Here is a 14,790-nt window from a genome sequence, read left to right as displayed (position 1 = left end):
AGTGCCAGTCCGGGTTTTGGCAACACCTGGTTGTCCTTAAATAAGCAGCTGGGTTCAGCAGAGATGTCGCTGTTTTGGGGATCTGAGGCTTTGTGCCATGCAGGAGGGCTGAGAGCCGCACGCTGGGGAAACAGGCCCCCTAAAGCCTGCTGTGGACTACTGGAGGCAGAACTGCCAGCAAGGTGACTTGTGTTATATGAACTTTCCATTGTGTGTGAATTAACACCAAGACTGCAAAGGTACGTGCTGTTTTGTACAATTGCCTCAAGTGTGAATAAACACTGACGTTTTAAGTTAAGAACTTGTATTTTGCCTCTGTACTGCGCCCGCCTATCTACCAGAGCAAATCCCCAAAATTGGTGGAGGCACGAGCAGTGAGGCTGGCGTGAACGCCGATATTTTTGGTTTTTGCATTTTTCAGACATGGTTGTATGTCGTACATTAAACCAGCTGTATTACAACCAGTGCCCCACAACAAAATGGAGGCTGTTGTGAAGGCCCTGATGGAGGCTAATCTGCAGCGAGAGACAAACCTGCAGCAATGCGAGGCTATTAAGCAGCAGCAGGAGACTTACCAGTTGCTGCTACAACACGTGATGGCTTTGAAGACAGCAGGAGCAACCCCGAGCGTCCACGATGCCTGGAAAGCAGTCCGTGCCGCAATTCCTAAGATGACCCCCGCAGATGATATCGATACCTACCTGGCGATGTATGAGAAAGTGGCCATCAGGGAAAATGTTCCCCCATGACCAGCGGGCTGAGGTCGTTGCACCATTCCTGGTATCTGATTTCCAGCGGGTGTATTTCGACTTGCCGGACGATCAAGCGGCCGACTACCAAAAAGTGAAGGGTGAGATTTTGGCAAGACGTAGAGCAACGGAGCGGGGAGCAGACAGTAGCGAAGTGAAGCTTGACTTAGGGGGAAGTATTCAGGCAGTAAAGGGTTAGTGGTTTTACAGGTTGAGGTGTCCGCAGGGTTAAAATTTGTGGGTGGAGTTTGAAATTCGCGGGCTGTATATTATTTGGGGTGGGGGTGGGGTGGGATCTATACCAGTGTCCGGGTCATTGCGGTGAGTTAGGGGCTGTGAGTTAGGGCTGCGGTATTATGTCTGCTTTAAAGGAATTGATGGCTGTGGTCAGGGCCGCGGCGGAGCGGCACGGCCCTGAATGGATTCAGCAGAATTTGCAGGCAGCTATGGCGGCGCCTTCGGCTGCGGTAGTGGGGAGGGTTAGGGCCCGGCGGTCCGTACCGCCTGAGCGGCTGAGTCCTGAGGCGACCCCCCGCGGAGCGGACGACAGGTCGGTGGTCGCGTCGGGTGTCGGTCCATCTTCTTCATCTCCGATCGTTGTGGCGCCAAGGAATGTTCCGGAGCGGTCTGCGGCGGCTGGGAGGTTACCCCATGGTCAGCCAGGTGAGAGATCTTCGTGTCAGGCTCCAGGTGGCGGTGGGTTGGGGGTTGCGGAGGGGCAGTTAGGTAAGGGAGGGTCAGAGAGTTTGGCGCAGGAATTGCTGGCGGGTATGTTGTCTCTTATTTCTCGTTTAGGTACTGGGGCTGCTGCTTCCCCAACGGCGGTGTGGGCGCCTGGGCCTGAGACTGGGAGTGGCGGTCAATCTTGTCTGATGGGGTCTGGTGTTGCGCCTGCTACGGCGGTGAGTGCTTCGGGGGGTGACGTGGTGGCGAGCGTGAGTAGTAGGGAAAAACTTGGTGAGGACGTTAGGTTGGGGGATGCTGCGAGAGGGGAGGTGTACGTGTGCTTTGAGGGGCCGTTGGGTGCGCACTTGAAGCCGGAGGTTAGGGAGAAGATTTGGAAGGACGAATATGTGGAGATATTTTCGTTGCTTCCGTTGGAGAAGTTTCAGTTGGATAGGGTGCAGTTGGAGGAGAGCAAAAGGGAGGATGAGGAGAAGCGGCGGTACAGGCTTATTCCGCGCACTTTTCTGAATTGGCTGCAGGCTTTTGCTATTTTGGCGAGTGTGGTAGGGGAGAAGGCGCCTGAACACTGTTCGGCGCTTTTCTGCTATATGGACGCGGTTGGGGAGGCGTATAGGACATATGGGGGGGTAGCTTGGCTTAGGTATGACGAGCAATTTCGTCAGCGGAAGGCGGTCCGGCCTAGTATTAGGTGGGATCACAAGGACATCAGCTTATGGATGCGGCTGATGTCCGCTCCTAAAGGGGGAGGCCAGTCCTTTCGGGGTGCGGCCGGGGGTTCCTCGGCAGCAGAATTTAGTGGTGGACATAAAAAAGGGTGTTGTTGGCAATTTAATGAGGGGTACTGCAAGTACTCGACGGATTGCAGGTTCAAGCATGAATGCTCCGGTTGTGGCGGGGCACACAGCTTGTCACGGTGTTTTAAGCGGGGGAAAGGTAAGGGATTTGAGGCTGTGCAGAAGAGGGGTGACTCTGGTGAAGGTGGTCGAGATGGAGCCTTTTCTAAAGATTTATCCAAATAGGGGGGCGGCGGAGTTGTTGTTGGCTGGTTTTAGGGACGGTTTTAGGATCCCGTGTGTTTCGGAGGGGGTTGCGGTTGCGGATCGCAACTTGGCTTCAGCGTTGTCTCGCCCGGCGGTTGTTGCTGAGAAGATTGCCAAGGAAGTGTTAGCTGGTAGAATAGCGGGCCCGTTTGTAGGTTGTCCATTGCCAGGCTTGTGGGTGTCTCCGTTGGGGTTGGTGCCGAAAAAGGAGCCTAACAAGTTTCGGCTTATTCACGATCTGTCATTTCCTGCAGGGGGTTCGGTTAACGATGGTATTGATGACGAGTTGTGTTCAGTGTCGTATACGTCATTTGATGAAGCGGTGCGGTGGGTGCAACGTTTTGGGTATGGGGCGTTGTTAGCCAAAGCTGACATTGAAGCGGCTTTCCGTTTGCTGCCTATTCATCCGGACAGTTTTCATTTACTCGGTTTTAAATGGGAGGGGCAGTTTTATGTTGATTGTTGTTTACCGATGGGTTGCGCGATTTCTTGTTCATTGTTTGAGACGTTTAGTTCATTTTTGGAATGGGTTGTGAAGCAGGAAGCAGGTTGGAACTCTGTGTTGCACTATCTGGCCGATTTTTTATTTTTGGGTCCGGCTGGATCGCGGGTTTGTTCAGTGTTGCTACGCACGATGGAGCGAGTGGCGGCCAGGTTCGGCGTGCCGTTAGCGTCGGAGAAAATGGAGGGTCCGGCCACATCGGTCAAGTTTTTGGGTATTGTGATTGACAGCGTGGCAATGGAGTGCAGGTTGCCAGAGGATAAGGTGATGGATTTGCGCAGCGAGGTAACTTTCCTGCGTAGGGCGAGGAAAGTGCAGTTGCGTCGTGTGCAGTCGGTTTTGGGGAAATTGAATTTTGCTTGCAGAATTTTGCCCATGGGTCGTGTGTTCTGTCGGCGCTTGGCGATGGCAACAGCGGGTGTGAGGGTGCCTTTTCATTTTGTGCGGTTGTCTGCGGAAGTGCGCGCGGATCTGGAAGTTTGGGAGCGTTTTTTGGTGGAGTTTAATGGTCGTTCAATGTGGATGGAGGCGCCGGTGGCTAGCGCTGATCTGGAATTGTTTACGGATGCGTCTGGTTCATGCGGGTATGGTGCTTTTTGTCAAGGGCAATGGTGTGCGGGTCCGTGGCCTGAGGAGTGGAAGGGGGCCGGATTGTTGGGTAATCTAGCACTGTTGGAATTGTTCCCCATTGTGTTGGCAACCGAATTGTGGGGAGAGCTATTACGAAATAAGCGAGTGCGCTTCTGTTGTGATAATTTGGGGGTGGTGCAGGCGGTTAACAGTCAATCGGCTAATTCACCTCCTGTGGTGCGGTTGCTTCGGCATTTGGTTCTCAGAGGGTTAAGATTGAATGCGTGTTTTGTGGCAGTGCATGTTCCTGGTGTTAGTAATTCCATTGCTGATTCTCTTTCTCGTTTCCAGTGGGACCGTTTTCGCAGTTTGGTGCCGGGCGCGGACGCGGAGGGTCTGTCCTGTCCCCAGTGGCTCTGGAGCGTGGCCTTGGGGTCTCATCAGATCTGATTAGGCGGTCCGTGAGTAGGAGTACGTGGTTAGCTTATTCTTCTGTGTGGTCGCATTAGGAACGTTTGGTGGATCAGGTTGGCGGTTGTGTGGTTGCGGAGGATTTTCAGGTGTTGTTGGTGTATTTTGTGGGTTTATCTTATAGCTCTGGAGCGTCTTTCTCGGTAGCGTCCAAGAGGGTGGCGGCTGTTGCCTTTTGGTTGTGTTTGCGTGGTCTGGCGGATGTGTCCAGGAGTTTCTTAGTGCGGCAGGCGCTGAAGGGCTATCGGCGCAGCGCAGTTAGGAAGGATACTCGACGTCCAGTGTCCTTTTCGGTGTTGCAGCAGTTGTGGGAACAGGTGGGCATGGTGTGTGATTCGTCGTATGAGGTGTGTTTGTTTCGGGCCGCTTTTTCTTTGGCTTTCTTCGGGGCCTTTAGAGTTTCGGAGTTGGTGGCGAGTAGTGGTGTGCGTGGCGGTGGGCTGTTGTGGGATGACGTTAGTTTGGATGAGGGAGGTGTGCGTTGTGTTTTGCGAAGGTCAAAAACTGATCAGATTGGAAGAGGGGTTTGCGTGGTGTTGCGCCCATTGGTCGGGTCTGTGCTGTGCCCTGTGCGGTGTGTGGCGGAGTTTTTGGCGTTACGACCGGGTGTAGCGGGTTCCTTTTTGATGCACCAGAATGGCCTGGCGTTGTCCCGTTTTCAGTTTGTGGCGATATTCAGGCGGTGTCTGACGGCTGCTGGCCATCCGGCCAAGGAATTTGCTTCTCATTCGTTCAGGATAGGGGCGGCGACTGAGGCGGCCAGATGGGGTCTAAGTGATGTAGTTATTAAGCGGATTGGCCGGTGGGAATCAGATTGCTTTAGGGGGTATATTCGCCCTCATATGTTGTAATGGACGGTGTGGTTTATGATTGCATGTTGGGGGGTGAGGCTCATTGTGTGTGTTTTTGTTTTTTAGGATCCTCTTCGTGCTTGGCGTGGATTCTAGGCCACTCGTATGTCCACTGGGGAGCATTGAGAGCTGATGTGCGGAGAAATGGAAGGCAATTGGGTTTTCGGCCGGAGGAGCTGCAAGTGCGGTGGATTGGTGTAAGGGGGATGTTGTGGGGTCGGGTGTTGCCTGAGTTTCATGCCTTTGCGTTGTTGGATAGGCCTCCCGATATTTTAGTTTTGCATGTCGGGGGAAATGACTTAGGTGTTCGTCGTTCACGGGATGTGATACGGGACATCAAGTTGGATCTGTTGCGGCTGTTGGGAGAGTTTCCGGATTTGTTGGTGGTTTGGTCCGAAGTGGTTGCTAGAAGGTCGTGGCGGTTTGCAAGGTCGGTGGAACGGATTAATAAGGCGCGGGCGAAGCTCAATAAGGAGGTGGGTCGTTTTGTTCGGCGCCAGGGTGGATTTGTGGTGCGATATCGGGAGTTGGAGGCTGCTTCGTCTCAATTCTTGAAGGCTGACGGTGTGCACCTTAATGATGTGGATATGGATCTGTGGGCTTCTGGGTTGCAGGATGGTCTGGAGTTAGCTTTGAGGGTGTGGCGGGACGGCCACAGGTGAGGTTGTCACCTGTGTTCGTCTGTGGCCGGTTAATAGAGGGTCCTGGAAGGCAATACAATGTTTAAGAGGTGCATGACACGTTGGAGCGTGCATCTCATGAGGTTCGGTAAGCTGATGGCTGGGGCTCCTGTTTGGGATAAAATGCCTACAGGGGTGGATGGAGATATAATTTGGAGGATTTGGTACCTTTGGGTCGGTGACTGCAGCCAAGGGTAAGGTGGAAATCAAGTGGAGATGGGGAGTGAAGAGCACAGCTTGCTTGGGTTGCCTTCTAGGATCCTTTTCTCAAAGTGTTTGAATTTATTGTACTTTATTTATGTGTTTATATGTTTATGATTGTGATCATTAAAAGAAAAGTTGAAGAAGTTATTTATTTGTTTAATAAACGGGCTGCTACGGCCATTTATACCAAGAAGTTGGTTTTGAGTGTTTCTTGGGAGGAGAGGGTAGTTGGGTTGGTTGCTTGGGCAGCTGACTGAAGTAATCTTACATCCTATTAAGTCAGTAGAGCAACGGAGCGGGGCGCAGACAGTAGCGAAGTGAAGCTTGACTTAGGGGGAAGTATTCAGGCAGTAAAGGGTTAGTGGTTTTACAGGTTGAGGTGTCCGCAGGGTTAAAATTAGTGGGTGGAGTTTGAAATTCGCGGGCTGTATATTATTTGGGGTGGGGGTGGGATCTATACCAGTGTCCAGGTCATTGCGGTGAGTTACCCACCCTCCCGCCCTTGGTTTGGTCATTTGGTTGCTAGTGGTGGACTGGGTGGTGTAGTGGGGCCGGTTAATAGAGGGTCCTGGAAGGCAATACAATGTTTAAGAGGTGCATGACACGTTGGAGCGTGCATCTCATGAGGTTCGGTAAGCTGATGGCTGGGTCTCCTGTTTGGGCTAAAATGCCTACATGGGTGGATGGAGATATAATTTGGAGGATTTGGTACCTTTGGGTCGGTGACTGCGGCCAAGGGTAAGGTGGAAATCAAGTGGAGATGGGGAGTGAAGAGCGCAGCTTGCTTGGGTTGCCTTCTAGGATCCTTTTCTCAAAGTGTTTGAATTTATTGTACTTTATTTATGTGTTTATATGTTTATGATTGTGATCATTAAAAGAAAAGTTGAAGAAGTTATTTATTTGTTTAATAAACAGGCTGCTACGGCCATTTATACCAAGAAGTTGGTTTTGAGTGTTTCTTGGGAGGAGAGGGTAGTTGGGTTGGTTGCTTGGGCAGCTGACTGAAGTAATCTTACATCCTATTAAGTCATGGGGGTGAATGTGTTGGTCCGGGCCCAGCGGGTACATCAGTGGGGGTTTAAGCCAGCTTAGCCTGCGAGGATCCATCCCAGTAATATGACTTACTCCACCTCTTGCAAAAATGGCTACAGCCTGATGTAAGAGCAGGTGGTCGGTTGGATTGCAGCAGATAATGCTTCCAGTCGGTTAAGCACCACCCTTTCTTCCCCAAGGTCCAGTCTCAGTAGCGAAGAGTCTGGTCAAAAGAATCCTCGCTCTTTAAAGCGCCATTCCTTAATTTGGGCCTCTCGCCATGAAGAAGATGATATGAAGAGATCTTGTGCCCTGATTCCCAAACTCTTGAGCATCCACATTCAGAAGAAGATGGTGGTGGGAATGGCAATTAGTGTTTCACGAGGTGGATAATGATGATAAGACACAGTTGCCAATAAGTCAACCGCAATTAGTGTCTCAAGAGGTTGATGAGGATGAGACACAGTTGTCAATAAGTCAGGTGGTTGTTAGGTCAACCAGTCAGGAGGATGACCAGAGTGAGGAAGTCAAAGAGGAAGTGTTGGACGATGAAATCACTGACCCAACCTGGGAAGGTGGTAAGCCGAGCGAGGACACCAGTACAGAGGGGGAGGTATCCGCAGCACCGCAACAGGCTGGAAGAGGCAGTAGTAGAAGGCAGGCCACACCTTACAGGCACGCAACTGTTCCCCAGAGCACTCCCTTGCGGAAATCTCCCTTACCAATGGGTAGGTGTTCCACAGTCTGGCACATTTTTGATGAAAGTGCGGACGATAAAACTATTGTCATTTGCAACCTGTGCCGTACCAAAATGAGCATGGGCATGAACACTAGCAACCTTACCACCACCAGCATGATCCGCCACATGGCATCAAAGCACCCTAATAGGTGGGCCGAACGCCTGGGTCCACAATCAGTGTCTGCGGGTCACACCACTTCCTCCTCTTCCCATGTGTTACTTGCTGGCCAATCCCCTGTCCAAAACACAGGCCTGGATGCCTCCTGCCCTGCACCTGGACTTTCGCAAGCACCATGAGCTAGCACATCCACTTCTGTGTCCCAGCGCAGCGTACAGATATCCATACCCCAGGCCTTTGAACGAAAGCGCAAATACCCAGCCACCCACCCACAGGCCATAGCACTAAATGGGCACCTTTCCAAATTGTTGGCCCTGGAAATGTTGCCATTTAGGCTTGTGGACACTGAGGCTTTCCGCAACCTGATGGCGGCGGCTGTCTTTCGTTACTCAGTCCACAGCCGCCACTATTTTGCCCAGTGTGCCATCCCTGCCTTACACCAGCATAACATAACATCACCCGTGCCCTGACCAACGTAGTTATTGGGAAGGTCCACTTAACGATTGACACATGGACAAGTGCTTGTGGCCAGGGATGCCACATTTCCCTGACGGCACACTGGGTGAACATTGTGGAGGCCGGGAGAGAGTCGTACCCTGGGATGGCACAGGTGCTACTGACGCCAAGGATTGTGGGCCCTATTTCCATCAGGATTTCTGCCACCACCTACATTAGTGGCTGCAACCCCCCACTTATCCTTCTCCACCTCCTCCACTTTCACCTTGAATTGTCATCTTGCAGCACCAGTCAGCCATCGGTCAGTAGCTGGAAGCAGTGTAGCACTGCAGTGGGGAAGCGGCAACAGGCCGTGCTGAAACCTATTTTCTTAGGTGACAAACAGCACAGGACCAGACAGAGCTGTGGCTATTGCCAATCAACCTACATCCAGGCATGGATGTGGCTGATAATGGCCGTAACTTGGTGGCGGCTTTGGAGCTCGGCAAGCTCACACACATACCATGCCTAGCCCACGTGTTAAACTTAGTGGTTCAGCGGTTTTTCAAAACCTATCCCAATTTGCATGAGCTACTGGTGAAGGTGCACCGCGTGTATGCCCACTTCCGAAAGTCATCTACAGCTGCTGCCGGTCTGGCAGCGCTGCAGCAGCGCTTGCAATTGCCAGCTCACTGACTGTTGTGCGATGTGAGCACGCGTTGGAACTCCACGTTCCACATGTTGGCCAGGCTTTGTGAGCAGCAAAGGGCAGTAGTGGAATACCAGCTGCAACATGGTCGTCACCTTTCCAGTCAGCTTCCGCCCTTCACAAGCGACGAGTGGGCATGGATGTCTGACCTCTGTGAGGTTTTACACAACTTTGAGGAATCAACACAGATGGTGAACGGCGATGCCGCTATTATCAGTGTAACAATCCGACTTCTGTGTCTACTGAAACACTTGCTGCTCACAATGAAGGCGGACGCTTTGCATGTGAAATAGGTGGAAATGGGGGAAGACAGTACACAGGGTGATAGCCAGACCACCCTCCGTTCGTCTTCTCAGCACGAATTGGAGGAGGAGGAGCAGGATACGGTTGCCTCCGCTACAGAGGGTAGTACCCATAGCAGGTTCATTCCATCTGTAAAGCGTAGATGGGCCGAAGAGGATGAAAAGATTGAGTCATCCTGCTGATGAGGACAGTGAAGTCTTGTCTGTTGGGACTCTGGCACACATGGCTGACTTTATGTTATGCTGCCTTTCCTGTGACACTCGCGTTATACGCATTTTGGCCAACACCGATTACTGGTTGTTCACCCTTCTCAACCCCTGCTACAAAGAGAACTTCTTATCTCTCATTCCTGTGGTGGAGAGGACTAGCAAAATGGTGCAATACCAGAATGTCCTTTTGTAAAAATTGCTCCAAAAATTTCCAGCTGACAACGCTGGCGGCAGAGTACGTAGTTCCTTGGGCAACTGAGGGGAGACGAGGGGAACACACAGCAGTTCCAACAAGGGCAGGGCAACACACTCCAAGGCCTGGGACAGTTTCATGACACCCCGCCAGCACCCTCACCCTGATGCGCGGCCTAATGTCACAAGGAGGGAAACCTTTTGGAAGATGGTGAAGGAGTACGTAGCAGACCGTGTCTGCGTCCTCAATGATCCCTCTGTGCCTGACAACTATTGGGTGTCCAAGCTAGACATGTGGCACAAACTGCCGCTCTACGCCTTGGAGGCGCTGGCCTGCCCTGCCGCTAGTGTTTTGTGAGAGCAGGTATTTAGTGCTGCTGGGGGCGTAATAACTGATAGGCGCATCCGCCTGTCAACTGAAAATGCTCACCGGTTGACTCTTATCAAAATTAACAAGGCCTGGATTGCGCCTGACTTCTCTACTCCACCAGAGGAAAGCAGCTGAACATAAAGGCACTTTAAATGTTGCTTTTATGGTGTATTGAATACACTGTATTCCCATGCACCCCTTCCACCACAAAAAAGTGTATATGGTTCAATCTTCCTTTTCTCATCCTCCTCCTCCATCATATCAACATCCTTATTAGGCTGCCCTCACTCCTAATGTTTAGGAGGGTCAGCTCAGCAGCAGACCCTCAACCATAATTTTTTCCATGGTCAGATCAGCAGCAGGCACTCGCCTCTAATGTTTTAGAGAGTCAGCTCAGCAGCAGACCACCAACCATAATTTTTTAGATGGTCAGCTCAGCAGCAGGCCCTCGCCCATAATTTTTTTCCATGGTCAGATCAGGAGCAGACACTCGCCCCTAATGTTTTAGATGGTCAGCTCAGCAGCAGGCCCTCCCCCATAATGTTTTAGATGGTCAGCTCAGCAGCAGACCCTCACCCCTAACGTTTTAGATGGTCAGATCAGCAGCATGCCCTCGCCCCTAATGTTTTAGAGGGTCACCAGAAGGTCCTTGCTCCTAATGTTTTTGAGGGTCACCAGCAGGCCATCAATCATAATTTTTCAAGGGTGTGTATGATGCCTTCCTTTATGTGTAATAAAGGGTGTATTGGAGTGCCGGTGCCTTGTAATTTTTGGCAGCTCTTTCACTTAGTGCATAGGCTTTATGAGTGTTGAGTCCCACTACCTGAACAATTGTACCACAATGTGAATGAGGCCCTCCTTTATGTGATATACAGGTTGTATCGGAGTGCCTCTTCCTTGTAATTTTTGGCAGCACTTGCACTTTGTATACAAGTAAATATACAGGAAAGAATGTTTCCTAACAATTTTTCCTCTAAAATTGATTTTTATCTTCGGTTTTGTGCATATTATTGTCAGTCTGTAAAATTGATGCACTACTAGGACAACATCATTCCCAGCAGCGACCTGGGAGTCCAAGATGCATCCAGACATCCTCCCCATGCTGTTCCAGAACTATTTCTGTGGAGTTTTTATCAATTTCTGACTTTTTCATGTGAACCACCCTCCCCCCCGGGAGGTGTCTGGTTTAATGCTCGGGTTCTCTTATTGACTTCCATTGTGCTCGGGTAGAGCACCCGAGCATCCCAAATTGTTCTACTCGAGCACCCAAGCACTTTGGTGCTCGATCAACACTACACACAAAGCAAAGACGTAAAGGACACAAAACAACTGCAAATTATAAATCCCCCTTAGTTTCTTCATTACTTTACAACCTCAAATAATAATCACACGTGTACGGAAACAGTTACATATTTAAGAACATTGTGGTTGACCACCAGACTTCCTATCGCCCGCAGCAGTGAAGCAACTGTAGACGTATTAAATGAAAGATGACCTATAGCATCTGCTAAGTTTGAGTTAGTACTATACTAAAAGTCCCAAAGAACAAGGCTGCACTACTGAGATATTTTGATGGCTACATGTCTCCTGATTTCTGTCGGGTGCATTGTTGATATGGAAACGTTGTATATATTCTAATCACAATCCACATCAGTGGTAAAAATTACTGTAGATGTTGGCCTGAGCAGGTTACTGTTGCATCCAATCACTGGCTGCTGTGTCACTTGAGCAATCTCAGGTTTTTTTAAATATGTAATTGGCTGGACAAACCTTTGCCTCTAATTAACCCCTCAACGGCTGGGCAATTTTCCATTTTTTCATTGTCGTTTTTTACTCCCATCCTTTTCAAAGCCATAACTTTTAGTGTTGATCGAGCACCAAAGTGCTTGTGTGCTCGAGCACCCGAGCACAATGGAAGTCAATGGGAGAACCCCAGGCACCCCCTGCTCGGAAGAGAAGAGGATGTCTGGTTCACAAAAAAAGGTTAGAAATTGATGGAAACCACATCAAAATGGTTTGGAAATAGCATTAAGAGGATAGCTGGACTCCTATTATCTACGACATACAATAGATAACCACACAAAAGCTGTATGCCAAAAGCCATATATGTGCAAGCCATCAATCTCTCCATGAGACAGATAACAGGCTAAGTCAGCATACCTTACAATGGCAGCCTTGTGCACTATGAGACATTCCAAACCAGCTCTCCAGTTACTTCAGATCTGTTGGATGGCTTGGGTCGACCTGCGCAAATTATTTTTTACATGAAAAAACTGTATAGAAAGGTTATTGAATATTATGTTAGGACAATCAGAAAACTTTTTGTCACCCTAATAATATTTATCTAGGTACGCAGGTCCACCCAAGCCATCCAAGAGATCTGAAGTAACTTTGATGCTTACTGGCTCTCAGTCAGATGAGAGCTGGTTTGGAATGTCTCGTAGTGCACAAGGCTGCCATTGTAAGGTATGCTGAATAAGCCTGTCATCTGTCTCATGGATAGATTGTTGGCTTGCATATACCTGGCTTTTGGCATATAGCCTTTGTGTGGTTGTCTATTGTATGTTGTAGATAACAGGAGTCCAAGGCGCATCGAGCCATCCTCTTAATGCTGTTTCCAAACCATCTTGATGGGGTTTCCATCAATTTCTAACCTTTTTTTGTGAACCAGACACCCTCTCTTCTTCAGAGAAGGGGTTGCCTGGTTTGATGCCCAGATCTCCCATTGACTTTTATTGTATTAAATTGTACTCGAGCACCCGCAGTATTCGGCCGAGCACTCGGATATGCAGAGCATAGCGATGCTCGAGCCGAACAGCAACTTTTTTATTTTATTTTTTTGTGGGACAAGTTGTACTTTCTAATGTCACCTTTTATGTTTGCATACAATGTAGTGAGAAGCAGGAAAAAAAATCCTAATTTGGTGGAATTCTAAAAAATAAAAAAATCTTCCACCAAAGTTTTATGGGTTTTGTTTTTATAGCTTTCCTATGTAGTAAAACTGACCTGTTGCTTTCATCCTACGAGTCAGTACAATTACAATGATATCACATATGTATAGTTTTTCTTGTGTTTTTATACTGAAAAAAAACCACATTTTTATTTGCATCACCATATTCTTACCGCCATAACCTTTTTATTATGTGTATGGAGCTGTGTTAGGGCTCAGTTTTTTGAGGGCAAATCTATCCTTTTCATCAATACTATTTGGAGTATGTATGACTTTTTGATCACTTTTTATAGAATTTTTTTATGGGAGGCAAAGCAACCAAAAACCAGCAAATTGGCCAATTTAACATTTTTTTTTTCATTTTGCCATTTGCCTAATGGGATAAATTTTGGGCATTTTAATAGTACGGGAATTTTCACAAGAGGTCATGCCCATGATGTTTATTTTTTAAATAGTTTATGTTTTTTATTTTTATTTTGGGGAAGGGGGCAATTTTTATATATTTTTTTTAAATCTATATGTTTTACACTTTTTAATAGTTTCCCTGGGGAATTATAACAAGCAATCATTAGACTGCTTCTTTCATAGACATCAATGCATATAGTCAGTCTTCATTGTTAATGGCCACGCGGCACCTTTAATGCACCTTTAAGCAAGGGCTGTGCCTACTTCTCCAACCCCAGATCTCTCCTGCCCTACAGGTGGAAGCCCTTATTCTGCCATCTGCTTTTCCTCCTTTTCCACATAATATTGATGAGGATATGTAATCAGGAACATCCAGCTCCTCCTCTCTATGCATCTTGCTGACTTTTCTAGTACATGGAGACTTTGAAAGATGATTTAGAAGAAGTAAAGCCAGCAAAAGATAAGGATGGTCATCATTAAGACCTGGCCCCCCTAAGGGGTGCAGACTGGATGGTATTGGTTGGCACGCTGGCACCAGAATAATAAACGCTTCCATCTTATTGGTATTGAATTACATATCTTAGTTTACGGCTGATATAGGAATAAATAAATAAAACTAATGGGGAATAAGTCTCCCTGCAGTCTCCCTGCATTCTCTCTGCACTCTCCCTACAGTCTCTCTGCAGTCTCCTTGCACTCTCCCTCTCTAATATTCTTCTATTAATCATTTTTAGCAACACTGTCCCTAGCACATGAGTGCTCGCCACGTTTCTCCCTATGCTCAGCTCACAGGACAATGGTGGAGACTGCCTGGGATGACGGTTTTATAGGGCTGTCATCTCAGGGGATGGTTATCTGTGGATTGGCTGGCTGCATGGCATTATGGGTGATGTCACCTTCCCAGGCTTGTCTTCTCTACACTTAGTTTTGTTTTGTAATACGTGCAGTCGCCATTTTAGGAAAACCTGATTGGTTACTACGAAACAGGGAAATTCAGATTTATTTAGAATCATAGTTTTCTTAAACTTCAGACTGATTTCCGCTTTGAATGCTTTGTTTCGCTCAAAACTAATTGCCACTCTATATACATATATGCCAAATGCAGTATATTTTCATAAACTACTAATATTTCATATTTGGCTGAATTTGTATTAATCTTCCAAAATATATGCCAACTTTTCCATAGACTATAATGGACAAACCTATGACTACAGGGTCTCCCTTTGGCATACAATTATCCAGTTAACACATTTCAATACAACTGTGTAAAAAAATTCAGTCTCATGTTATTTCATAGTGCAGTTAATGGGTGATGCATACATCTGTATATACTGAACACGGTGTGAATTTAGCTTTAGATACAAATGACTGAATGGGTAAGTGAGATCTAGAAACTCTTGTACCTGATATTAAGGCGATTTGTACAAAAAGGAACAGCCCTAGAAGAGAAATAAGAAGCACGCATTAGAGAAAAGCATAACTGTTGGCAGAAGTAATATAGTAGAACTTCCTGTTGCTGCATCCAACCAAACCCATGATGCACTTCTCCTTTCTCTGCTACAGCTCCAGCACCA

This window comes from Bufo bufo, chromosome 2, assembly GCF_905171765.1.
Source record: "Bufo bufo chromosome 2, aBufBuf1.1, whole genome shotgun sequence".
Classification (NCBI taxonomy): Eukaryota; Metazoa; Chordata; class Amphibia; order Anura; family Bufonidae; genus Bufo; species Bufo bufo.
This window is presented reverse-complemented; position numbering follows the sequence as displayed.